Source organism: Phyllostomus discolor, chromosome 9, assembly GCF_004126475.2.
Source record: "Phyllostomus discolor isolate MPI-MPIP mPhyDis1 chromosome 9, mPhyDis1.pri.v3, whole genome shotgun sequence".
Taxonomy (NCBI): domain Eukaryota; kingdom Metazoa; phylum Chordata; class Mammalia; order Chiroptera; family Phyllostomidae; genus Phyllostomus; species Phyllostomus discolor.
The window spans coordinates 87,696,920-87,724,358 of NC_040911.2; the positions used below are offsets into that span (position 1 = coordinate 87,696,920).

General features: G+C 53.3%; 1 protein-coding gene across 23 annotated transcripts in view; it reads left to right on the forward strand.

Annotated features, from left to right (window-relative positions):
• Positions 1-27,439, forward strand: part of EPB41L1 (erythrocyte membrane protein band 4.1 like 1) — a 117,953-nt gene that overhangs the window by 34,580 nt on the left and 55,934 nt on the right. For 2 of the 23 annotated variants that reach the window (XM_028523987.2, XM_036009777.1), the window contains exon 1: positions 14,429-14,705. The exons of 19 other annotated variants lie outside the window; for them this stretch is intronic. The gene's annotated coding sequence lies outside the window, so the exon portion shown is untranslated. Of the gene's footprint in view, positions 1-14,428; positions 14,706-27,439 lie in introns of those variants that run through there. 2 more of the 23 variants (XM_028523988.2, XM_028523990.2) reach the window with 2 other exon arrangements.

Here is a 27,439-nt window from a genome sequence, read left to right on the forward strand (position 1 = left end):
GGTATATTAATACCTGCCTGTTAGGGTTACTTTAACAATTGCTGAGATGATAATGCGGGACAGTGTCCAGTGTGTGGTAGGTGGTCAATAAAGGCCTTTCGCCATTTGCTCCCCTCCTTGCTTCTGCTTCCCTCCTGCCACCCCACAGTGCTCCTCCCACATGGCTCCTAGCTCAGGGCCTTTGCACATGCTGCTGTGCGGCCTGCTGGAAGTTGCCGTTTTTCACTCCCTTTTGGGCTTTGATCCGTCCCTGTTTCCCTGGGGATTCTAGGAAGGGGAAGAGGAATGAGGCCCGATTCTCCCACACGCCTGGGCTTCAGCGGGGGGCAGAATTAGGGGCGGGGAGCTGGCCCTGGGAGCCCCGGAAATACAGACCCCTGCTGAAAGCCCCCTCCACGGCCCCTGATGGCCTGAGAGGGTGTGCGTATGAAGTGTGTGCCCTCCTTTTGGACCACTCCATCCCCACCCTGCTGCGCTCTCGCTTTTTCCTTTTTCTCTAACCTTTAATTCTCTTTCTTGTTTTCTCTCTGATACTTTTTAAAATTAAAAAACACTTTATTGTGGTAACAATATACATAACATCAAGTTTATCATCCCCTAAGCATTTTTAGGCGTGTAGTTAGGAGTGTTCAGAGCACTCACACTGTTGTGTGACCGTCACCGCCACCCAGCTCCAGAACTTCTGTGTCTTGCCAACTGAAACTCTGTGCCCATCAACAGTAACTCTCCATCCCCCTCCCCCTCTCCCCCTGGCAACCCCCATCCTGCTTCCCGTCTCTGTGAACTTGCCTGCCCTGTGTACCGCGTGGAAGTGGACTCATGTAGTATTTGTCCTTTTGTGCCAGCATAATCCTCAAGGTTCATCCCTGTTGTAGCAAGTGTCAGAATTCCCTTCCTTTTTAGGCTGAATAATATTCCATTGTATGTCTATGCCATATTTTATTTATCCACGAATCTGTCATTGGACACTTGGGTTGCTTCCACATCTTGGCTGTTGTGAATAATGCTTTGAACATGGGTGTACAAATGTCTGTTCAAGACCCTGCTTTCAACTCTTTTGGCTGTACACCCAGAAGTGGGTTTGCTGGGTCATATGATTAGCACTTAAAAAAAAAGATTTTATTTATTTATTTTTAGACAGAGGAGAAGGGAGGGAGAAAGAGAGGGGGAGAAACAATAATGCAAGAGAAAAATATCCATCAGTTTCCTATCGTAGGTGCCCTGACCGGGGGACCAAACCTGCAACCCACATGGTGACCTTTTGCTTTGTAGAATGACGCCCAGCCAACTGAGCCGCAGCAGTCAGGGCTGGTTCGCACTTTTCAAAGCCACCATTTCTTGCGTGCTTCCTGTGTTCCAGAAACTGGATGATGCACTTTGCATACATTGACTCATTCCATCCCTTCAACCCCTCTATATCGCAGTCAGAATTATCCCCAGATTTGCAGCTGAGAAAACAGCGGCTCAGAGGGTGAAGTTATTTTCTCAGAGTCTCAGCTAGAAAGCGCAGGAGCAGGGATTAGAGCCCTGAGCAGCTGCCAGTCCTCGGCCATCGTGTTGCACTGCCTCCCAGTGGCCTCTCTTCTTTCACCGGTCCATTGGATTTCCTGCCTCTGTGGGGGCTTCCCTCTGTCCCTGCTCACACCGTCCTTCTCTCTCCCGCCTTCCCGCCTCCTCGGGCTGTATTCGCTGTCCCCAGAAACTGCGCGTGCCCTCTCTGGAAACTCTGAGCAACTCGAATTAAGGCCCTCTGACTGCTAGAAAGTTTTTGTGAGTTGGAAACCTATAGAGGGAGGCCTGTAATTTGCTTTCTAATCATAGTTCTCTGGATTTATAGCTGCCTCTCTTCCAGCAGCTGACAGAACCTCATTCTGTTGCCATATGGCTTCCGGACCCACAGATGTGATTTCTGAGAGATTCAGTGTGGTCCAGTGGTGAGAGCATATACTTTGATATCAGACACACTTGTTCAAATCTTTGTGCTGCCATTCATTAGCTAGGTGTCTTTAGGCAAACTACGCCGCAGCTTCCTTATCTGTACAATGGGCATCCTAGCTCCTGCTTCTCAGGGGTGGTTGTGAGGATTGAATAAAGATAAAGCAGCTGTTTTGTTCCTGGAACTTTTATTATTGCTGTCTTTAATCTTAATATTCTGGTGGGAAGAGTCCATGTATTTCAAAAATGCAAAAGTAAATTGGAATTCACTAGCATTCAAACCCTAGGATTCAGCTTCTTTTTTTGTCCCAGTCAGCAGATCAGCAGATAGTCAGAAGCTCAAGAGAAGGTCAGTGCAGCCAAAGCCGGTGCCCCAAATGTGGAGCTGGGAAGAGGCCCTGAGCGGGCTCTGTGGGTGTTATAACCCCCGTGAGAGGAGTCTGCTGGCTGGAGACCGGCTTTCGCTGGAAGACCCCAGAGGTGGAGAGAGTGGCTCTGCAGGATGTCTCGTTGCTAGGAGACCCCAGGAGGCAGCAAGGACCTGTCGCCAGATGATGGGCTGGTGTGGAGATGCAGAGCACGTGGCCCTGGACAGGCTCCTGTGGGATTCTGGGCAGGAGATGCTGGCATAGCATCCGTGAGCTGAGCTGGGGGGAGGGGCTCTGTAGAACAGGGCTCCTCAGAACACACGTTCAGGTCTTCCAATTAACTCCTTCATGTCAAAGTTAGACCTGTGTTTTAATCCTGCTTCGCTGTGTGACCTTTGGGCAAGTGCCGTGCTGCTGTAGTCTTTCCCCATCTGTACAATGGGTAAATAATCCTCACGAGCCATTGTGAGGGTTAAGTGAAATGTATATATAAAACGCTCTAGGAATAGGAAAACAAAGTATAAATCTGAAGACCCATACCCCTCTTATCTTGTTTATAATAATTTTTATTTCCCTTACTGTAAAATGAGGGGATTGGACTCTCTCCACCTGGATGAGATTCACAGACAGGGAGCCCTGGACGACGGGATTGCCAGTGTGGAGGCCTGTGTCAGGGGGCTGTGGGCACTGGCTGATGGGGCCTCCAATTAGTGAGACTCCAGGGGGCAACTGAGAAGGGCAGCCAGAAGTTCAAAGCCAGAGGGAGACTTGATAGGGCTGGTGGCTGAAGGGGCAGCGACTTCAGTGAAGCTCCAGGAAGGCCTTTGAAGCCGTGAGATGAGAGTAATGGGTCTTTCTTGTTGTTTTTTTTTTTTATATAAATAATATATGTTCACACACACACACACACACACACACACGAAAATAAGCAGTGAAACAAAACCCAAAGAAGCACAAAAGAAATCTTCCACTGTCATAAACGACACCTGGAAACATTTGGGAGGTAGAGGTATGTTTCCTTCTAGCTTCCTTTTCTCTGCGCATGCTCGCATGCATACATGTTTTATAGAAATCAGAGCATGTGTTGCATGCTGTTTTGTATCTGCTTTTTTCACTCTGTATTATGATATGAACATCAATACATAGGAATATATAGATCTATGACATTATTTTTTAGCAGCTGCTGCTTAGTATATTAGGATATGTATTTATATAATGTAGCTGCTACTTTTGGACATTTATGTTAATTCCACTTCACTGTGGTATACAAGACAAGACTGTTGTATACAACACATGAATGTTCTTATAGCTGTGTCTTTGTGTAGCCATTGTTCCTGCAGCATGAATATGTAGGAGAGGGATTTCTGGGTGAAAAGGTCTGCACACTTTTAAGGCTTATCATGCGCCTTTCCAAAGTACCCTCCAGGAAGATGGCACTAGTAGTGGCTGCATTGATTCTGTCCACGTCTGCCTGGTCTGCTGGGTGCCCACTGCCATGATTACCAGACTGTGGGGGGTGGGAGGCTCGCTCAGACGGCCGGGGGTGGGGTAGGCAGAGAGGCAACCACAGTCTCTGTACAGGGACTGTGGCAAAGAGAGACCCTTGGGCAGCTTGGTGGAGAGGCTAGGCTGGCGCACATGGTGCTTGTACTGTACTGGTCAGGGGAGGCCGGACCTCCCAGGGCTGCTGGCCTGGGTAGGCTGCCCTGGCCCAGGCAGGACAGTCTTGCCGTTGGCTTGATCCTGGGCTCAGCTTGGTATGACCAGCGCGGGCTCCAATTCAAGACATTCCTTCTCGAAGCCCGCACAGCGTCTCTGGCCGTGCTGCCAGACATGCACCTTCACGTGGGGAGTAGTGACTCATCGGAGCCGGTGGTGGCAGCAGTGGCTCTGACCGGGTGGAACTGCCCTCACCCATCCTGTCACTCAGCCTCTAAAAATAAGCCTTGCCTGTTCTGGGTGACCGCGCCACCAAGTGTCCGGAGGCACAGTCCTTTGGCTGTGGCTAAGGGAGCGAGGGCAAGCACGTGGATATGTGTGTTTGGTGGTGGTGAGGGGGGTAGATCTGAGCCAGGGGTTTGGGGTGGGCGTAGGAGAGGCAGGCAGGCTCCTCTTCTTGAGTGTGCACCAGCTGGGGATCCTCTGTCTACTGGGGAAGTGGCAGAGACAGCTGGTGGGGGTATGGGTGTCTTTTGGGACTGTGATCACCCCCTGCTGAACGGGGGGAGCACAGGAACGGGGGGACTATGGAAGCCACTTGACAAGGGTGGGGGGCAGGCTCGGGGAGGAGCGCATGGTGTTTAGCAGATCAACAATTGAATCCTACAAAAGCCCATTTCAAATCTCATCTCTAGGGTTTCCTTAAATTAAATACAAACGCAGCTGACTTCTTATCAGGGATGACTAGAGACCATCGAGCCACGGTTTCTTAGGCAAGTGTCCACGGACCCGGGGATGGCATCTCTTGATGCCTGAAATTGTAATAAGGGTGTGTGTGCGTGTGTAAACTGTGTGTCTCTGCTTGTGTGCCCACATGCATTTTTTCTGGGGAGAAGCTCTGCAGTTTTCATTCTATTTTAAAAAAATTACCCATAAAAGGTTTAGAACCATGCTAGTCCAATGCCTTACAGTATAGGTGAGGAAATTGAATCCAGTGAGAAAAACGTCTACCCAAGTTCCCACAGCCAAGGTCAAAATCCTGGTCTCTTGACACTGTCCTCTCCCGACTGGTTCCCTGAATCAGGACCCAGCTACCTGCTGTAGGCAGGACCCCAGTGGCTGTTCCCCATGCCCTCTTCTCGACTGGCATGGACCCGACTGAGCAGGCTTGGGGCTCTCGATGGCCGTGGGCAGCCGAAAGCTCACTTCCAGACGGTCCTGCTCACAGGTGGTCTTGAAGGAGAAGGCTCATGGGGCATCTCCTGACTCGCTCCCTTAAAGGGCATGTCGGCTCAACACATCAAATCCGCCTCTTGTGCCTGGAGACTCTCCCCTGGCAGGAAGTGCTGCTGCTCCTTCTGACGCTGGGCCTGGAGAAAGTAAATGGTGCTGTGGGGGAGTGCGCTTCGGAAAATTATATGATGCACCGGCAGGAAGTCATAGCTAACAGAGACAGATGCTGGTCCACTGCCTGGGGGAGGAACTCAACTTTGTACCAGAGGAGTTTGGATGAAGTGGCCTGTGAGGATTAGAAATGATAACTAGCACTCGCTGAGCACCCCTATATGCCAGGCAGTCTTTTAGGAAATGTGCACATACTAACTCCTTTAATCTTTATGGTAACCACACAGGGTTGTTGTAAGGAAACTGAGGCCCAGACGAGATTCAGCACAGCTAGTAAACGGCTGAGCCAGGACGTGAAGGCAGCTCTGCTGACTCCAGCCACTCCGGAACCGCCAGCACGGGCTCCTAGCCTCTGTGCAGGTGCGTCTCACACTTGAGTGCGCATCCGCATCCGGAGAGGGCTGAGGGAAGCAGAGGTTGCTGCTCTGAATCCCCCCCATTTCTGATTCAGTAGGTCTGGGGTGGAGCCTGAGGATTTGCACACTAAGGCATTCCCGGGCGATGCTGTTGTATTCCAGCTCTGCCCTCCTGCTTACTGATAGCAAGAGAGGAACAGAGGGAAGAGAAATGGTTATTGATCTCTCTTGTTTTATTGCAATGCTCCCCCAGGGTCCAGGCCTCCACCACCCTCCTGTCACCTGCTCTTCGCTGGGGACAAATTAATCTTCCTAAAGCCCAGCTCCGATCATGTCATGCTTCTGCTCGATCTTTTGGATTCTCTGCTTTTTGTACTAGCGCTGTCCAGTAGCACTGTCTGCAGGGATGGAAATTTCTGCGTCTGCACTGTCCACTAACCACATGTGCTACGAATATTACCTTTTCTCAACTTCCAGTAATTCCACTTTTAAATAGTCACATGCAGCTAGTCGCTAGTCAGGGCAGGGAACTACTCGGTATGCCGTTCGAGGCTCCCGTGTGCCTCCCCAGCCCCAGCCCCAGCCTCATCCCAGGCTGTAGGCCACTTGGAGCGTTTCCTGGGTCGACCCTGCACTTCCCCGGCCTTGTTTCACGCCAGCTCCTCCGTCTGCACTGTACTTCTGCCCTGCCTTTGATGCTCAACCCAGGTGCTGCTCCTGCCTCGGAGCCTTCTTTGACGCCTGCTCCCCTGTAATCTTTCTCCTCTGAACTCCCCAAACACTTTATCCCTTTTTTACAACCTTAGTACCTTTTGCCTTCTATTGCAGTTGACGGGTATGAGTCTTTTATTTCTTTTCATAAACCGTGAGCTTCGGAGAGCGTGACTGTTTTCCAGTGGGCGCTTGTTCCCTAGCACGGGTTCTCCCAGGCACACAGAAGGGCTCGCTAAATCCCAGAAACCTTCATCCTGGTGCACTGGGGAAACAGAGATGGATAACATGTCCTTCCTGTCCTCGGGCTGCCACGGGCTCTCGTGAGAGTCGCCTGATTCACGCCCAGAGAACCATTGAAGCCAATGGTTATTTTGGGCAGGAAGATAAAAGCCACGGAGGGCCCAGTTGGCGAGGGGAGGCCGACAGGAGCCGTGCGCAGAAGGCTGTGTTTACACACCCGGGCAGCTTCCCTGCCCAGCCCGGCCTGGTACGAGGAGATGGGAACATCCAGACATTGCTGCCTGGCCGCCTCCTGAAGTTGGGGATCAACCAGTGATGCAGCAGCTGGTCCAGCCGTCTGCTCCACACGGATGGGGCGGGGGGGTGAGGAGAGGGATGCAAAGACTGCAGAGCCGCGCAGGCTTCTGGAGATGGTGTTTGGCTTGGTGGCACCTGGGCTGGGATTGCAAATACAAGAAAATGCCCGTGTTCTGAGCAGTGGACAGACAGCGGATGAAATTTTGCTCTGGCTTCGGGGGGTTTGTGAGGGCTTAGAACAGTCTCTATGGACATGGGAAGGGGGTTGAAAAAAAAAGTAAACAGCTTTCTGGCTTCAGACTGTGATACTAAAGAGTATTTCATACCTCCGCAACTTCTAGCACAGATTCATCTCTGGGACAAAACATTTTTAAAAGATAAAAGTTTATTGAAGTTATAATATGGATGTAGAAAAGTACACAGATCGTAAGTTTATATATACTTGTGTGACTACCACCCGGCCCGCCCCCAGACCAGAACTGAAACACAGCCAGCATTTCCACAGGAAATTTGTGTTAGAGCAGCTATATGTGGGACTAATGGTGGAAAGCAGGCTTTGCAGCCAGCCATGCCTGGGATTGAATCCTGGTTCTCCTACCCACTAGCAGTGTGAACTTGAACTAGTGACTTAATTGTTCTGAGCTTCAGTTTCCTTCCCATGACATCAAGGTGGAATATATAAGCTCTGCCTTACAGAGCTGTAAGAAATTAAAAACTGAAAATGTATGCAAGTTGCTAGGCACAAGTTGCCGGCAGGCAGCGGGGTCTCAAGCGCTCTCTGCGACGATGATACTGATGGATGGTGTTGCTGCAGCGTCTCGGGCACCCGGGTCCACAGGCAGAGCCTCAAGTCTGTAGCCTCTCACTGCTCCTGGCCTCTCTGTGATACTCTCTCAGGTCTCTCCTGACTGCAACGAATCTGTGATGCTGCGATGATGCAAATCTCAGCTGACACTGCGGGCACCTGATGAGAAGATGCGTGGACATCTGTATTCAGTGGAATGTGGCCAGATCTTTCGTACTGAGGCCCCAGGAGTGTGACTCCCGGACCTCCTAGGGGAGGACCGATGTCCCAGGGGTGGTCAGCGTGTGTGTCCCAGGTGGAGTCGGAGTCAGCAGAGCTCAGCTGTGAGGGTGTCCTGGCATCCTGGTGAACTCCTGCCTCCCGCTTGCCCCCAGCCTCTGGCTCCAGGAGTGCAGACGTGACCCAGGGGAACGCACGCTGTGCACATGTTTTCAGCTAGGCAGGACTGGAAGGCAGAGGGCAGGAAGGAGGGAGAGGCCAAGGCGATTCTTCTAGCTGGGAGGGGTGGCTGTAAAGAGGAGGGGGTCAGGGAGGGCTCCCTGGAGAATGGCTGGAAGAGTGACCAGGGGAAAGGGAAAGAGGGCCTCCCAGGCAGAGGGAAGGGTGTGTGCCAATGCAGAGAGGCAGAGCCATGCTGTGCCCCTGGGGGCCCGGAGCCATTCGGTTTGGCAGAGCTGCCCGCACAGAGCCTGAGGGATGAGGCCAAAGAATCAGGCGAGACCAGGCTGTGGACAGTGTGGAGAGTCAGGCCGAGGTGTTTGGCTTGTTTTGCCGGAGATGAGGAGCCACTGAAGGTTTTTCCTGTGAGAAGGCAGGGCGGGACCAGCTCCTCAAGGTTTGCTCAGTGGAGACCAGCATATGTGCAGTTCCGCAGACCTGCAGTGGTTTTGGAAAAGATGGTGGCCCGTGCGATCCGAGCCACTGGAACGGGCTGTGAGAGCCTCTGGGATGCCTGGGTCTGTGCAGGATGTGGGGACAGGGGTCTGGGGTGGGGTTAGGGCTGTGGGTACAGAGAGGAGGGGAAGGGAAAGGAGGAGGAGAAAGGGAGGAGTGGGGGGTGGAAGGGGGACAGAGTAGAAGGCACGGCTCTCACCTTTGGGAGAGTGCAGTCCTGTTGGAGGAGCCAGAGAGCTTCATGACAGCTGAGCCCCAAATACAGAAGTGGGGACGAGATGTGTAGCCCAGCAGGGTCAGGTTGGCTGGAGCAGAGGTGGAGAAGGCAGGAGGGTGAGCCCCCTGGAGCGGAGGAAGCCTCTGGAGGCTTTGGAGAACCACATGCTAAGCCCTGTGTGGGTTTTGTTTTATGTTCTCCTCCTAGGAGCTCAAAGACATGGTGCTGATATCGTCCCCATTCTGCAGAGGTGGGAACTGAGGCTCAGAGAGATTAACACCTTGTCCAAGGTGGCGCAGCTCCTGTACTATAAATGAAGCTCTCCCATCCCTGTCTCTAGCCCCCTCCCAGAGATAAATGTTGCCTTCAGCATCTTCAGCACCTCTGTACTAGATATGGAAAAGCATCCTGTACTGTGTGACTCGTTGTAATTCCACACTGCCTATGACCTAATGCAGGAGTGTGTGAGCTGGTGGGTCCCTGCAGATTGGAGTGCTCTCTGGGGGGCTTCCTGGAGGAGACTCAAGGAGAGGAGGTAGGGACAGCTGGAGGGGAGAGGTCTCTGCCAGGTGGGTGCTACCGCCTGTCTACCCTGCCTTCGCCCTTCGGACACAGCTGCCCTGCAGTGCCTGCTAGAGCGTGTGGTGGGTTAGTGAGCACAGCCTCGCCTGGCAGAACTTCCCAGGCTCGTGGGTCATGCTGCTCTGGAAGGTTTGGCTCTGGTCACTTCCTCCGGAGGCTGGCCCAGCTCTCAGCTGCCTGGGGCTACAGCTCAGCCCACCCAGGCCCTGCAGCCTTCTGGGGCCAGAACCAGATGCCCTGCAGCTCTCTGCCCTGGAATACCCTCCTCTCGTGATCTTGCCTTTATCCCAGCTTGGTTTAGGCATCCCTCCTCCAGGAAGCCTTTTCTGAGCCCTATGGGCTGGGTTCGGACCTCAGAGTATCTAAACCTGTGTTGACCAAAAGAAATATAACATAGCCCTGGCTGGCATAGCTCAGTGGATTGAGCCCGGGCTGGGAACCAAAGTGTCCCAGGTTCGATTCCCAGCCAGGGTACATTCCTGGGTTGCAGGCCATAAACCCCAGCAACCGCACATTGATGTCTGTGTCTGTCTGTCTGTCTGTCTCTCTCCCTCCCTTCCCTCTCTAAAAATAAATAAATAAAATCTTAAAAAAAAAGAAATATAACATTCAAACCACTTATGCAATTTTTTCTTTCTTTATTTAATCCTCACTCATTGATATGTTTATTGATTTGAGAGAGAGAGGAAAGGAGGGAGAAAGAGAGAAATAAAGAGAGAGAGGAATATCAATTAGTTGCCTTCTGTACATACCTTGACCAGGGATCGAATCTGCAACCTAGGTATGTGCCCTAACTGGGGATCAAACCCACAACCTTTTGGTGTATGGGATGATGCTCCAACTGAGCTACCTGGCCAGGGCACCACTTATGTAATCTAAAGTTTTCTACTACCCACATGAGGAAAAGCAAAAAGAAACCGATAAAATTTTTCTCGTGATTTATTTAACCCCATGCATCTGAAATATTATCATTTCAGTACAAAAAGGTATTAATGAGATTTATTACATTTCTTTAAATATTCAAAATCTGGTGTGAATTTTGCACTTAAAGCACATCTCAATTTGCAGGCGCCACACTTGAAGTGCTCGGTAGCCACTTGTGGCTGGTGGCTGCCACCGTGGTCAGCACAGCTCTGGAGTCAGCGGGAGGAGCAAAAAGGCTGACGCTCGGGGTTTGGCATCGGGTAGACACGGCCCTGCTGTTTATTAGCTGGGTGAACTCCGGGAAGTCATTAAACCCTCTGAACCTCTGTTACTTCATCTGTGAAAGGCACTAATAATTTTGATGCTGGAGAATCGCTGCGAGGATTAAACAAATGAACGTGTGTCGGGTGCCAGAGTGAGTGCTCAGAGAATGACGGTGGTTCATCTGACCGTGGCCTCTCGTGTACCGGGTTTTAGGCCACGCTCCCCAAATGGACTGATTGCGACTTCAAGGGCAGAGGCTGCCCAATTTCCCTCTCCTTCCTCAGTGCCCGTGTTCAGTGTGAACACCACTACTTGATGAATGGAAGATTAAATCCTCGGGCTGGGAGTGCTTGCCACCCACCCTGCCCACCCTGGCCACTGGGAGTCAGAGAACACGCACTACCTGCGGTGACCTTGGCAGAGACCACTGACTACATGGGGTGACCATGGCAAGTCTGCTTTGTTCAGGGCCTTGGTTTTCTCATTCAACAGATAAAAGGGGGGTGGGAGGGGCGTTGCCTCAAGTGTTTGGTTTAGTCTCTGCCCCACAGTGGCCTTGGCAGGGGTCTGTGGCTCACACTACGTGCTTTGCCTTCCTAGCCAATGGAGAAGATCGTTTCCATCCTTTCTCTGGCTTTCCTGTATCCGGGCACTTTTGCACCATCAAGAATATCTCCTATGGCCCTGGCTGGCGTAGCTCAGTGGATTGAGCTTGGGCTGAGAACCAAAGTGTCGCAGGTTCGATTCCCAGTCAGGGTACATGCCTGGGTTGCAGGCCATGACTCCCAGCAACCACACATTGATGTTTCTCTCTCTCTCTCTTTCTCCCTCCCTTCCCTCTCTAAAAATAAATAAATAAAAATCTTAAAAAAAAAAGAATATCTCTTACCTTCTAGGCAGACCAGAGAGAGATGAGGGATCCCATCCCTTTCCCTCTTCCAGCATGTGCTGACCTCCCGTCACAGCAACCCTGGGACAGAAGTAGGCAGGAAGGATTGCTCCTGTTTTACAGGTGAGAACGCTGAGGCTCAGAGAGGTCAAATCATCCACCCCAGGGACACAGAAAGAAGTGATAGAGCCAGGGCCAGACGCAGAATTCAGAACTCAGGGAACAGAGAAGAGACGCTCTTCATTGTGGGGAGGGTCCTCTTCCTCCTTGCATTTGTCCATGGTGGCTTTCGTGAGATAGGGCCCAGGGCGGGGTCCTGTTTCTGTGCCTCAGTTTCCCTGCCTGGGGAATGAAGGCGTAGTGATTTTAATTGATGCCTGTAGGGGTCGGGTGTTCTTCAGAGAGTGCCCCTAGCCTCCCCCGCCCCCAACCAGATTTCTCTAGAAAAAGTTGTCGTAGGGTAAAGTAGAAAGTGTCTGGTCTGCAGAGCCTCTGTGTTACGGAGCAGGTGTGACCGTGGACACGTCACTCGCCCCTCTGGGCCTCCACCTGCCTGCTGATAAAGTGAGAGGTGATGGTGTCTCCTCAGATGTGAAGGTTGCCATGAAACTACCTCACAAACTGCAATGTTCTAAGAGAAGTGTTAGTCAATAATAATAATAATAATAATAATAATTTAGAAATAGAAATAATGTTAATGGAAGCAGCCTAATTTTTCTGTGTGGTCCCGCTGACCTGAAGTGAAATGGGCCCTGTGGGTATAAACCCAGAACGATGTCTGGGAACGTCCTGCCTTGGTTTTTGGAATGCAGCCTGGATTTGTCTGGGAAAGTGAGAGGCTCCATCCAGCTGAGGAGGGTGGGAAAGTGGCCTTGCCCCAGGGGAGGAGGGGGAGGGCTCCTGCTTGGGGGCCGGAAGGGAGGGGAGGAGGGTCCAGGAAAGGACAGGAATGGAGGGCTTTGGCCATGCAGCTCTGTGATGCCCACAAGAGCCCAGAGTTACGAAGACCAGCAAACAGAGGAAGCTGAGTCAATTTGAAATAAAAATTCTTGAAAGCAGGCAGTCAAGAATCTCTTAGCAGATGTGCATGTGAAACAATAGGTTCATCTGAATGAATGGAGAGAGAACTGAACTCAGAGCACCCCCACGTGGCAAAGGGACGTGCCCAAGGCCACACCCCAGAAGGCCTGGGGAGTTCCTGGGAAGAACTGAACTGGGGAGGCTGGGGAATGAAAAGTCCACAGCACAGGAGGAAACCCGGAAGGAAGTCTGCCCAGCAGGACTCGGGTCCTTCTGTGAATTGGCCCTGGGCTGGCTTGTCCAGCTCTGTCTCCCGTCTGGAGGGAGGGCGTGTTCTCTGGGACTGGGAGGAGCTGGCTTCCTCCTGCTCTGCCCACTCCTGAGCCTAGTGGGCGGCAGGGAGAGCGAAGGGACTGGAAGCTGTGTCTTGCGAACATCTGGAGAAGGAGTCCATTGTGCCGAGTTGGAGAAGAGAAGGCTTGGTTCAGGGATGGGGAGAAGGGGCACAGCTGCTGTCTTGGGCTCTCTGAGGGGTGCCGGGGAGAGGGCCTAGCCTCGTTTTGTGGAAGCCTTAGTGTTGATACTAGGGCCTCGGGCAGAACTCACCATGACGGAGCAGCCCCTTCGGAAGGGAGGAGTGAGGGAAGGAGTTACCTGCCCTGGAGTGCGGGGGGCAGAGATGGACTCTGGTGAGGCTGACAGCTAGGAACTGCAGCATCCGGGCCGGAGGGCTCAGCTCATATCTTCCCAGCTGTGGGCATCTGTGGTTTCCTGCTGGTGGATTCTGTGGTGCCTAGAACGATGGCTGGCACATAGTAGGTACGCAGGAATTATTTGAAGAGTTGAGAGAATAAATGTGCACACCAGGAGGTGGGGATGGTTAGGGAGTAGGGGCCCTGTGCGCTGCAGATGCAGACCCACGGGAAGACATTTTTGGAGCTCATGCAGTGGGTCACCCGCCACTCTCTCAGGCCTTCCCGTAGAGAACCGGGATGCCTAGAGATGGCTACATCCATCCCTTTCTTTCATTGCCTGTAAGCTGAGGAAAGCACTTTGCCTAAAGGTACTGGTTGAGCCAGTGATCCGGCTGGACTGGAACCCGGGCCCCTGCCTCCCAGAGTCCTCTGCTGCTTGAGGTCCTGGCCTGTTGATTGGCTAAGATGGAGGTGCAGCATTGGACTGGCTTTCCGAGTGAATGCTGCTGGAGGGGAGGAACAGGGCTTCGCTTGGTTTTGAGACACACCCCGGCGTCCCAGACCCCTTGGTCCCTTCCACCACCTCCCTGCAGCCTGGGTGCACACCCAGTACGCACTCACCCATGTACACGGGCCCAGTCCCTGCTGTTACACTTACGGTCGTCACCCACTCACGTGTGGACAAATGTACACGTTCACACACACAGAGTCACACAGGATCCCAGGAGACATTTGCAGATAACCTCCTCCTGGAGAGGGGAGGAGCCTTGAGTCCCAGAGAGACGCCCTGCTTTGCTGCTTGGGAAGCAAGGGTGTCTGGCTAGGTGGGCTGGGAGGCCCACTGAGACTGAGTCACCGCTGCTAAGTCAGGGATCCTCCCCCTCCCTCTCCCGTCCCCCTTCCTCTCTCCCTGCTGAGTCCCCAGGAGGGGTTGGCCCAGCTTGGAGGGCCGAGGCTGTCTTGGGCCGGGGTGGGGGCAGCGGAGACCCAAGAGTTGGCTTCCGATGCAAGGTCCCGCAGTGATCCGGAACTGCCGCTGTGGCAGTCAGTCCCTGGAGGGAGGAGGAGGCCTGGGAGCCTGAGCGATAGAGCGGGAGAGAGGGAGAGGGAGACAGGCAGAGAGGAGGCGGAGGCAGGGGCAGGGCGGCCCGAGGGAGCAGGCAGGCGCGCGGCGGCTGCTCCTGGGCTGGGCGCGGAGGCCGGGCGCGGCGGGGGCTGGCCGTGCGTTGGGCGCCAGGCCCGGGGCTGTGGGCACAGTGCCCAGCCCCCGGCGCACGCCGAGCCGCCGCTGCTGCAGTCGGCATCCATCAGCGGGCGGGGGTGTCACGGAACAGGCTGCTCCGCAGAGCTCGCCGCGCACCCCGCCCCGAGGCCTGCCACCCGGAGGAGCCGAGGGGGCGCCCCACACCCAGACTTCCCGAGATGGGGACCTCCAGGCTCAGGTAGGCACATGGGGGAAGATCAGGTGGAGGGTGGGGGGCGGCGCTGCTCGGCACTTGTAGGCCCAGACTCCAGCCCTGGGGGAGGGCTGGGGGGAGAGATTGGAAGGAACTGAGTTTTCAGTCCGTTGGTCCCCTGGCCAGTGTGGGGGTGGTCTTTGCTATTTCTCCCTGCCTCCCTGCTCTGCAGCCTCCCCAGGGCCCAGAGAGAGAGGTGGGGAGGCTGGGCTGGTGGTGCCTGCTGTAGGGATGGAAGGTTGCTGGGCTCGTCCCACGGGTCCAGTCTGTTCGCAAAGACCACTTCTGCCGCCTCGGTGGAGGTCGTGTGTTCTTGGGGTCTCTTCCACCCGGCTTTGGGTGCTGCATGATGGTCTCTTGGCTGGGCTGGAGGCTGGGATGCCGGGGAGCTCCTGCCCTTGCCCTCACCCCCAGCGTACAGACATTTCCCCACTCCAGGCTCACTTTCCATCCCACCCCCGTCCAAGTCCCCCCAAGCTGGGGGATGGGCCTTCCCCCCGGATGTCAGTGGGTCTGGCTTGGCATTGTTTTGGCAGTTGTTGTCTCCACTGATTAGAGGGAGAGGGCTTGAAGGTCCCCGTTGTGTCTGGCACCTTCATACTTGGAGATGTCCAGGGCCCCAGAGGCTAGGATCTTGGGCATAGACCCGGGGTTGCGGGGGAGATTCACTAAGGTATATACTGGGTGCTGAGGCCCCTGTCTGGCAGAGCTGTGGCCCACAGAGATCCACGCGGACCTTGAGGGACTGGACAAGGACTAGGAAGGAGTTCTGAGGGTGCCGGTCTCCCTCCGCTGCCAGCCATGGCCCTCGCTTTCCCCACAGAGCTCTGAGGATGCACTGGTGGGGGGAGACACTACCAACGTGTTCCTGCCTTCACCTCTGGATCTGCACGGCACCTCCTCTGTGCCCAAAGGTGGGAGTGTAGGAGGGCTGGATTCAGGACCTCTCTGGGGCCTTTGGGGTCCAGCTGCTCCATCTCTCCTGCCCCTACCTCCAGCATCAGGAGTCTTTTAGAATCAGAGCGGTTGAGCCCGTTCGCAAGCCGGGGACTGGGCTGGCACCCTCAGAAGCTCCTGGAAGACTCAGTGCTGCCTGTCCTGGGCAAGGCTGTGGGTAATAGAGGCGGCCATGTGCCCGCCTGTCCACCCAGTCCTCCATATGGAGCCTGCGGCAGAGGCAGCCTGTGCCAGCCTCCTTTCTGAGCCGCCATGGCCCGCGGCGGCTCTGCCAGCTCCGTGCAGGGCTGGAGCGGGCTTCTGCTGGCCAGTCTGAGGCCACGCCTGCCCGGGGACGCCACGTATTGTGTTTGTGGTGCTCAGAGCACGGTCCCTGGAGGGGTGGGCACCTGAAGGCAGTCCTGGAAGAGGTCAGTGGGCACTGTTCCTATGAAGACCCTTCCTGGGCCACATGGCCGTCCCCTGGGCCCAGCTCTGTGAGCTTCATGGAGGGTTGCTTCCACGGAGCTCACACGAGAACAGTGTTTGGTCCCGTAGTCCTCAGTCGACAAATATCGGGAGGTTGAGTGAGGCCTAGACTAGAGGAAGAATGACTTGTCCAAGGTCACATAGCAGCTGAGTGGGAGAGCCAGCACTAATATACCAGGTCTTCTGTCTCTTGCTTTGGGGTTCTTGCAGCCCCAATGCCTGCTTCCCTATTGGGGTGGCTGTCCCATACCCAGGGCTCTGACAGGGGCTGGGCCTTGTAGCCTGGAACCCACGGCTGTGCCTTAGGAGGGGCCTTACACTGGCCACTGCCACCCGAGCCTTTGCCCCCAAATGTGAGGAGGAGAGGCCAGGCTGCCTCGTAGATGGTGAGCCAGGGCTGAGGCAACGGGTAGTCCGTAGCGCTGGGCCCTCTCGGGAGTGTGCAGAGCTGAGAGGACACCAGGTGTCCGGGGTGTCCTGGGCCTGAGCCCGAGCCCCCTGGGACAGTGGAGAGGGTCTCAGGTGGGAGGTGGCCCTGTGTTAGCTTCAGCATGGTTATCGCCGTGGGCACCCCCGGGCTTGTGTGTCCCCCATTATTAAAAAGGGGTGATTAGCCTCTACCTGGAGTAAGGATTATAAAGTCAGAGTGGAGGTGCCCACTGAGCACCTACTGTATCTCACATAGCGCACTAGGCGCTTTGCATCAGCTCACGCCAGCCCCGTCAGGTAGACGCTGTTACACTTTTTACAGATGGGAAACCAGGCTCAGAGAGGTTGTGTCACTTGTCTGAGGTTACTCAGCTGGAAAGGGTGGGGCTGTGCGGGTCCAGAGCCGGTCTGTCTACCAGGATGTTATACTGGGGCAGTGTGTGGGGGAACCAGGTGGGTGTTCAGCAGAGCCAGACACCTGGTTTGCCAGGGTGGGTCCAGGCAGAGAGGTCTGTGTGTCGGGTCTGTGGGGCCAGGGTGGTCCTGTGGCCTCAGTGCTTCTGTGGTCCTGAGGGGCAGGGCCAGAGAGATACTGGCTAAGAGGCCTGAGAGAGGGGTCGGCCTTGACCCTTTGCTTCCTGGCCAGGTCTCCTAGAAGCGGGGATGCTCTGGATTCCCTGCCACCATTGGCTATTAGGAAAGACTGGCTGGCCCTGACACTCACCCCATGCCATATTTGGTAGGTCCCCAGGGACTGGAAGACAGGAAGGTGGGAATGCAGGGCATCAGCTAGGACTGTGTGTGGAGGGGACCTGAGTCTGGGTGGATGGCTTGGGAGTGGGAGTGGGCTGGTGCCACTTCCTCTGTGGGTGGGAGGCTTGTGGGTAAGACCAGTAACAGCCAGCACTTACTGAGCACTTACTACATGCTGGGCATTGTTTTAGGGGCTTACCTGTGTAACTTATACAAGCTTCACAAACCCTGTGAAATAGGAATTCTTCTTCTTCACACTTTACAGATTGAGGGAACTGGGCTTCGCAAGGGGAAGACAGTTGCTCAAGGTCACACATTTAGGTCTCAGGACAGTCAGGATTCAAATCTAGGCAGTGTGGGTCAGAGCCATGTTCCTGAAGGGCTTATGGTCCATCCAAGAGGCATAGACACAACACAGGAGAGACAGAGGGGGAGCTGTGGCATGCGCTAAGCATGGGTTCCTATTTTGGTGATCGAAGAAGGCTTCTGGGCACCAAAGACCAAGTGGAATTCTGATCGTCTCAGTGGGGAGGGCATCCACTCCCCCAAGTCAGAGGGGAAGGAAGTTGAGATGCCTTTGAAGAAGAGCAGATGTCTTGTGTGCGTGGAGCAGATGGTGCAGGGGGCTGGGGGGGCTGGGAGGTGACTCAGAAAGTCAGCCTGTGTTTGGGTCTTTTGGCAAAGCTCTGAAATCCACCAGATCTAGGCTCTAGTCGCAGCTTTGCTGTGCACTGGCCACATGGCTTTGGGCACACACTTAGCTGTTCTGAGCCTCGGTTTCCTCATCTGTAAAATGTGGATAAACACAGTATTTCACAGGGCTGGCATTTGGTTGTTGTTACATGGAGGACCTAGCGCCATGCTGGCGCATCACCGGGACTCGGTCAACAGTACTTCTCCCCGCCCTCCGTCTCTCTGAAATGTCAGGCTACGGTGTTTCCACTTGACAGGAGCCGGGAGGCTTTGGGAAACTGCAGGTGCTTGGTCTGCATAGAACACGCACTGGGGCATGACAGAACTGTGTCTGGGAAGGTCCCTTGGACAACCACAAGAACCACAAGGAGGGGTGTGGATGTGGCTTTGTGGGAGAGAGCCAGCCCTGTGGACTCGGGGGGCTGGGGCGGGAAGAAGGTTGCAAGCACAGTAAGATGTCTGTCCCCTCGGGTGGTGTGTGGCTCAGCTGCTGGGAGTGGGGCTTGGAGTGGGGGAGGCCACCAGGGCCATGACTTCAGTTTGAGGCCTCATGAGTTTAAGATGAAGGGCTTGTCTAAGGTTTTGCAGCATCTTCTTTGTAATCTGCCTTTTTTCCCCCTCTTCTGAGTAATTTTCTTTGCATGAATCCCCATCAGAGCTTCCTCTATAACAGCAGCAAATTGGGACTAAGTGTGTGACAATAGGAAGATGATTGAGAACATTTTTGATCATCCAGTAGATAAAATAACATACAACCATGGACAGACACAGAAATCCTTATGCTGCAGCGTATGGAGCTGTGCACTCATGAAGCTCCTTTGCATCCTTCATTCGTTTCACTTCCCATGTCCCTGTGCCAGAGGCAGGACAGGGGTTAGATCCTTCCTGTGCGTGAAGAGATTCAGGCTGGGTTCTAGTCTCTGTGAGGGCAGGGTTCCTGTTTTACTCCTTGTTGTACCCTCAGCTTGTAGCTCAGTGATTTGCAAATGCTTGTTCGGTGAAACAAGTGTTTGTGTGAAGGGAACAGAGGGGAAGTGACTTGTCCAAGGTCATGGAAATGGTGAGACCCAGGATCTGAGTCCCCTCCATCCCTACTTGCTGGGTGGAGAGGTTCCCAGCAAGGGCTCCAGACTAGTTTCCGTCCTTGTAACGGGGACGTGTTGGCAAATCAGCTCATCTGTTCACACCTCAGTCTCCTGTCTGGAATGTGGATGGTCCCAGCGCCTCCTTTTTGGGTTGTTGTCAGGACTACGCGATACATGGCATGTGGAGCTCCTAGCATACAGTAGAACTCCTGTGAATGCTAGCTGTGAGGACCTAACAATGTGGAAATATTCCTGATACAATTAATGTTAAATGAAAACAAAACTCGTGCAATTTTGAGCACTCAGATTAAAGGGGTGTAAAATCAGGACGACTGTAGACAGAGGTTGTATTCAGGCAGAAATGGGGTTTGAGCAGGCACTATGGGAAGTAACTAAGACTGACCTAAATAAATCCTTTTTTAAATATTACATTTGTTTTTTTCCTAGTTTTTAATTACAAAAGAAATATGTGAAAAATCCTAATAATTCAGAAGTGTGTTCTCTCCTTGGCTCTCAACCAAAACCCTTCTCTCTAGAAGTGGCCACTGGCAGTGTGGGCTGCGCCCTCCCCGGGTATTTTCTGTCCCATGTGAGCGCACACCAGAATGGGGCCATAAATGGCATCCGTGTTTTAAAAATCGCATCTTTTCCCATTTAATGCTGTATCGACATATTTCCATGCCAGTATATATAAAATCTATCTCAAAAATATTCATGATAGGTATGTACTACTTTTATAATTAATATAATGGATGAAACCTCATTCATTTGGACATTTAAAGTTGCTTGCAGCTTTATTCTAAATAAAGCCAACAGTCAACTCCTACACTGTTTAAACAAGTAAAGGAAACCAAGTGGGAGGAAGGGCCATCGACAGTGGGGCCATAGGGGTGTCCGGGACGGTCTGCTGCTTCCCTTTCTCCTTTCCTTCCTGGCCTCCCCACTCCGCCCAGCCTGAGGGTGCAAGGACACAGAGGGCTGGCCTGCTGGGAGGGGACCCCTGTGTCACCCTCAAAGTGTGGGCATGTCCAAGGGAAACCCCTCTTTCACTCACCCAGTATGGAGCTCAGCTATGAAATTTTTGAATTCTCTTTGGATGCTAAAAGTGACCACCTGGGCCCTGCTGCCGCCTCTTGGGTGAGTGTTTTACATTCTCCGGACCTCAGTCTGTCCATCTGTGTGGTGGAGACGCCCTTACTGGTGGGAGCCACCGCTGCCACTTACTGAGCGTCTACTACATGGCAAACACGGTGCCAGAGTGAGCTCCTTGTGCAGCCTCTCATTTAATTTTCAGTAACTGCCTTTGGGACATGGAGGGCATTATTCTCACTCTACATGCTCACACTGGCTCTCAGAGAGCCCCAGGTCCCCAAGCCAGGGCAGCCAGGATGCAAAGCGGTGCGAAGCCCCTGTTTGTAGCTGCTGTTCTATGCTCCCTCTCGCCAACCGCCAATCAGTAGGTCCACGCAAATGATGACTTTGAAAGGATCCTTTAAATTGTCAAGTGCCTTGCGTGTGGGAGGGGTTGATACTGCTGTTATTATTTCTACATCCAGAGCAACGGTAGCTTTGGTTACATGGTTGACAGCAAGCTGGAGGTCGTGGGATGTAGCAGGATTGAGGGGGAAGAGCAGGGGACCATGAGCCAACAGACCTGGGTCCTAGTCCCGGCTCCACCCGATCTGACTAGCTGTGTGACCTTGGTCAGCCAAGCCAGCCTCGGGGAAAGAGCCCACCTACCCTGTTTGGCCCTCGTGCAGCTCCACTGAGACAAAGCCTGGAAGGGAGCCAGCTTGCAGCCAGCCCTCAGAGGATGCCCGGTGACAGGGCGGCCTCTGTCTGCCTCTGCAGCCATCAGTGGGTCCAAGCGGGAGGCATTTCTCCTTTCTGGTGTTGTTGCTCCGCAGTGCTGGGCCTGTCACGTGGTCCCCGGACCACAACTGCACACCAGTTTGTGGCTCCGTGGTGGCACGTGAAACCTTTGGGCAAGAAGCCAGTGCTAACGGGTGGCAGCCTCTTCACGTTGCTTGGCTTTATTTAATGCGGTGCCCACGGGCACCACAACCCTCTGACAAATTGCCATCTCCCCAGTGGCGCTCGCGGGACCTGAGCCGCAGTAAGAACCACTGTGGCCGGGCTCCCGGTTTGACCCCTCTTCGTCCAGCGGGAGCTCCCGGGCCTGGCTGGGGGGCAGCATGGAGGCCACTCTCACACCCCGCACCCTCCCTCTTCTTCGTTGCAGTCACTTCATTCACATCCTCCTGGAGTGTGTCACTCCAGGAAGTGAATGTTCCGTTCTGGGGAAATCCCAGTGGAAGTAGCATCATCTCCAGAGGGAAACAATGAGTCTTACTAGTCTCTCTCTCTTTCTCATTTTTCTTTTAATTCTTTTTCTTTTCTGACTCTAAAAGTCATACATAGAAAAATTGCAAAGCACAGAGAACCTCTAAAAAAGAAAAAAAATTCCCTCTCCAAGGGACTGTTATCGTAAATATTTCAGCCTTTAGACGTAGTACTGAAGATGAGAATGTCTACTATTTCCTGAGCACTAAGGGTGGGTTTGGGCACATGTTCAGTGCTTTACCGGCATGACCCGATTCAATGTTTGCAGCCAGCCTGGGAGGTAGGCCAGATTATTGTCGGGATTTTACAGATGAAGATACAGGCGCAGAGAGGTCAGGGACTTGATTAAGGTCTCCTTGTTTCCCATCTTATCCTTAGCCACTAGATTATACTGCTTCTTCCTGGATTTCTCTTTCCCTCCCTTTCTTAGATCTTATTACATTTAGTGTCAGGAAGTGTATCTGTCAGACTTTGGAAGGAAATAGAATTTCCTTATGGTATATGCATCAGATGCTTCCACTGAGTTCATTGGTGATAAAGGTGTAGACAGGGTTAAGGGAACCCACAAGGAACACCTACAAACCAACGGTGACAGAAGCTGCTACAGCAAGAGAAGCTGTTACCTCCCATTGGCCTGAGTGAGCAGAGGGAGCGTGTTCCCGGAATTCACTGATGGCTGGGCTTGTGCAAGGAGCTGTCACGGAGGAGCTCAGCCACTGCAGGACCACAGGAGGGAAATTGGGAAGATACACCCTGACCTCTGTCTCCTTGCACCCTCTGACCTCCTGCCGGTGCCTCCCACTGGCCAAACCCAACCAGGAGTTAGCAGACAGGGAAGCTCAAGGGGTAGTCCAAGAGGTCAGCCTCCTGCTTCTTTGAGTGGGGCGTGTAAAAGGAGACCTGCAGCCCAGGAAGCCTGGGTGTAGGGGGGTGGGGGAGATGGGTTCCCCCTGCCCTGTGATTATGGAAACGTCATTCAGAACAGAAGAGTTGCACTTCCTGCCTCCCATTTCAGCCTCTTGGTATTTTGGCGTCTCCCGCACCCTGTCCATGTCTCTCTCTCTTTCTGCTCCTTCCTACCACCCTTTGCTACCTGATTCAGAATTCCCTGGAATGCCTGGATGAACGCCGCCGGTGTCCAAGATTTAGAAGAGGCAGCCTTGCAGTTTAGGGAGTGACTGTTCATAGTTGTGGGCACATATGGGCCATACTTGCCCCAGTGCTGTTCCCCTGCGGTGCACGTGCACGCTAAGACATGCTTCCGGTGCACGTCATAAACATCTGTAGTCTGTACTCTCCCTGTATTTGCTGTGACTTCAGCTTTTGTGCTTTAAAGTGCTTTACTTCTCTGCAACATCCTTTGTCCACATGGCCCTCTTCTGCAGCAGGAGGACGGGGGCTCTCACCCCTGTTGGACAAACCAGGAAACTTGCTCGGAAAGGGAAAGGGACTCACCTCGGGTAGGAGAATGGAAACAAGCAGTGGCCCTGACCTGAATGCAGCTTTTCCCGGTGCATTTGCCTTTCGATCTTGGGAAGTTTCTCCACAGCCAGCCTCACCGCTGGCAGAAGGTACAGGGCGGCCACCTGCAGCTGCTGAAATGCCATGGAGTGGGGTGGGCTCGGGAGTCTGAGAGGCTTGGCACAGCCCTGTGACCTTGAGCAAACTGGTACACCTCTCTGGGCCTGTGTGTCCTCATCAGTAAAAGAAGGATGATAATATCAGGGGTTTGGGTAGAAAAGTCAGGTGCTTAAGAGCTGATAAGTCATCGGGACAGGCTGGCTGGCTGGCTGGTGCCCAGAAAGGCTCCCGAGGTGGATGCAGTCCCGGCCTCTTGCCCCGGTTGAGAAGACTTCAAAATTGTCTTGTTGGTGTTCCATCCATCCGCCCATCACCCCTGTGTTTGTCCATTTGTCCGTCCACCCAGCCATCTGACCCGAGACCCCTGGGTTTCAAGTCTGGCACTGCCGTTTACTGACTGTGTGGTCACGGTCAAGTGACTTCTCAGTGTCTTCTTGTGTAGAGTGGAGATGAAAAGAGTATCTATTACAGGTTATTATAAAGATTAAATGAGTTAATTGATGTAACGTGCTTAGATCAGTGCCTGGCAAATAGCAAAATAGCGTTGGTGTTGTCATTCAGCGAAACTGCGCTGAGCCCCTGGGGTAAGCACGAATGAGACAAAGGTCTGTCTTTGTGGAGTTTATGTTCTAGAGGTGAACAAATAAGTAAATCAATCAATAAATATAAGGTTTGTTTGGGATAGTCATTGGGGAAGGAATTCAGCCTGCTTGCTAAATGGGTGCAGAGTTTCTGTTCGGGGCGAGGCAACGTTTTGGAGATAGGTAGTGGTGATTTCTGTACGGCACTGTGAATGCAATTATGAACCTAAGCCATTACACTTAAAAATGGTTAAAATGGCAAAAAAAAACCAAACCCCAACCCCCCCAAACAAACAAAAAATCAGCATGTTGTAACCAAAACAACTAGGGGGAGGGGTCCACTTTAGACAGAGTGGTCAAGGGGTGTGCAGATTGAGATGTGAAGGGCACTCGCGTGCCACCATGGCCAAGACACAAGGGACAAGCCCACTGCCACACTGAGATTCCACTGAAGGACAAAGCCCCAGAGCAGAGGCAAGCTCGGTGTGTTGGAGGAGCAGACAGAAAGCCAGAGTGACGAGTCCACAGTGATGGTGGCAGTAGGGTGCAGGCCACGGTGGGAGCTGCTCTACAGGGGCCCTAGGCAGGGACCTGTAGCTTTGGTGAAGAGTGTGTTTTCTTTTGATGGGAAGTCATTGCAGGTTTTAGAGGGTATGAGATTGGAGTTTTGAAAAGGTCCTGGAGGCTCCTCGGTGGAGAACAAACCCTGGGGGGGCAAGTGGCCCCAGGGAGTCTGTGGAGGAGGCTGGGGTGGCCACGCAGGTATGAGGTAGAGTGGCTTGTACCTGAGCAGTGGCCGTGGGAATGGAGAAAAAAATGCAAGTTACTGGACTCGGGGATGCTGACTCATGCCAACCCAGGTTGGAGGGCCTGATGTGTAAATCTGCCGATCCACTTCGGTGAGCAGAACAACAGCAGGCCAAGTGGATATTGCCTCGGCCGGGCTAGAACCCCTTCTCCCAGAAGGCCACCCAGATGGAGAGCCACTGTGTGAAGGCTGCTTGGTGCCCCTGGAGGGTGAGCCAGCAGGCAGTTGCGATGTTGGAGAGCATCAGATATGGACAGTCTGCAGGGCTGGCCCCGGACCCACCACGTGAGCGTGCTGGGCCTCACCGGGCCCCTCTCCTCCAGATGGGGCGGCAAGTGCTCCACCGGCATTTACTTCTCTGGCTGACCTCTCCCTTTGCTAATCCCACGCATTCCGGTTTTCGTATTTAGTGTCACCAGTCAGGCCTTGCCAGCTCTGTCTCTTAGAACATCGCTTTCTCCATCCGTTCTGGGTGGGCACTTCTGAGCTCCTGCTTCTCAGACCCCTCCCTGCTGTGGCTTCCTGTTAACTGCTTGTAATTATAGACCCTCTGTTAGGGTGGTTCTGTTGGGTGCAAACCATGCTGAGCACTCTCTTGATGTTATTTTCCTGAATCTCCATCATCACCCCAGGAGGGAGGCAAGCGTATCTGTGCTTTTTAGATGAGGCTACCTAGACTGAGAGGAGTGAGTCACTTGCTCCAGGTTGCAGAGAAGGCTGGAGCCAGGCTTTGGGTCTGGGTCACCTAGGTCTGTCCCTGCCCTGCCGCCCTGTGAGGGACCCATGAAATGACCGTGAAGTCCCTGACCCTGGCCTGGTCCGCAGCAGCCCATGGTGATGGGAGTCTTGCCCTTCCCAGCAGAGTCACACTTCTGACTCCTGCAAGGCTGCCCACACCACCCCAGCACCTTCGCTTCTCCGGACTCCAGACTGTGCCTCCTGCCAGGGTGCTTGGCGCGCACCTTTACGGACTTCCTGTCCTGAGGTATCAGGACGCCAAGTCCTCCTGTCTGTCCTCTGCACGGTGCTACCTGTCCCCCTCTCTGGGCATTCGTCCACAGGATGACTCAGCCCAGATGCCCTCCCTGTCATCTCCTGTCTAAATTCTCCCGTTTTGCAAAGCCTGACTCCGCCTCGCCCTCCGTTCCCGACTCTGTAAGCCCTTCTTTAAGAACTGCAGGCCATGGTCCCTATCACCGGATCTCCAGAATCTTCTAGGGCCTGAAACGTACACTAAGTCACATCGTGCCTGCTGTTTACCCATTTCCCAGGTGAGCATCGTCCTCCATGCAGCAGTGAGCACCAGAGGACCAGCACCTGCTTCCGCGGAGTCCCCCGTGGTGCCTGGCCAGCCCGGCTGCCCGTCGGCTCTGTCTGTGCTGACCTGGGCCTGGGCAGAGCCGTGCCCACGTGACTGGCTGCAGCAGAAGCCACAGCCAGGTTCTTGGCTCGTTTTCTGTGGCCTAGTGAGAGAACCATGCCATTATCCCTGGACGTGTAGAATAAGGAAGGATCTCATGATAGGATTTTTAAAATATTATTTTTGTTTTGAATTAGTGAACATTTTTAAAGTTTAAGCAGACTTTATCTCCTCCTCATCCTGTTACACCAAGCCATGTGCATTGAAAAAAATTATTTTTCAGCCTCTGTTTTTATTTATTTTTATTTTCTAAATGTTGCAAAACATGTATTTATTTTTATTTATTTTTTAATCTTACCTGAGGACATGCTTACTGATTTTTGAGAGAGGAGGAGGGAGGGAGAGAGGGGAGAGACACATCGGTGTGAGAGAGAAACGTCGGCCAGCTGCCTCTCGCTCGCACCCTGGCTGGAAGCAAGCCCTAACACAAGCATGTGCTCCCACCGGGGATCGAATCCGTGACCTTTCGATTTATGTGACAACCAATTTAGCCACACCTGCCAGGGCAAACTCTAATGTTTTAAGTCAGAAAACATGTATGAATGACCCAAGGACATGGACAACCGTGTGGGGATTGACTGAGGCAGTAGAGGGGGGCTGGACAGAGGAGGGCAAAGGGGGGAAAATTGGGACAACTCTAATAGAATAACAATAAAAAATTTAAAAAATAAGAAAATAAATCTTCAAGTGTAGTAGAAAAATTGAGAACTACTATTAAGCAGAAAGAAGAGGAAATAATCATCTATACCCTACCCTTGCTGTCTAGAAACAACCAAAGTGAATACTTTGCTGAATTTTCTGTATCAGTCTATATAAATTGATCAAAATAGGGCCAATCTTTATAGACTGTTGTGTATCATGCTTTTTCATTTGGATATTTTCCATCCTGTTTTTAAACTCATTGGAGTGGATCAGCCATCGTTGGTCTAACTGGCCCCTGGCCGTGGTGCTCATTGGTGGCTTATGCCACCTCCTTGCGCCTGAGAGCTGTCTCCCTCCAGGAGAGTCCCCTGAGGCTGGTGTGAAGCAGCTGGGATGGGGCATCAGGACGCTGGGTGGGAGGAGAGTGGGTGGGAGGGACTGGGAACCCCTGGCTGAGGAAGTGACTGCCACTTAGGTCTCTTTTGCTCTCTGGGTATCTGTAAAAGAGATCGAATTACCTTAAAAAAAAAAATCCTTACCCAAGGATACGTTTATTGATTTGAGAGAGAGGGGGAGAATAGAGAGAAACTTTGATGTGAAACAGAAGCATCGATGGGTCGCCTCCCGTATGCACCTTGACTGAGGGTCAAACCTGCACCCTCTCTGTGTACGGACGATGACGCCCAGCCCACTGAGCCACCTGGCCGAGGGCAGGTTGGATTATCTTAAAAGACTTCCAGCTCTTCTCATCCGTGGTTCTGCCACGACCAGGTCTTCACTGCCAGCAGGCTTGCTACAGACCCGGGCAGCGGAAGGCTGGGGTATTTACTTAGGATTGCCCTCCTGGGTGGCTGCGAGGAGGCGCAGGCCCGGGGAAGGTTCGGAGAGTGTGGGCTGACACCAGGCTGAAGGGGAGGGGAGGCGCGGAGGCGCCAGAGCCTCGGGGCTGCCGCATGAGG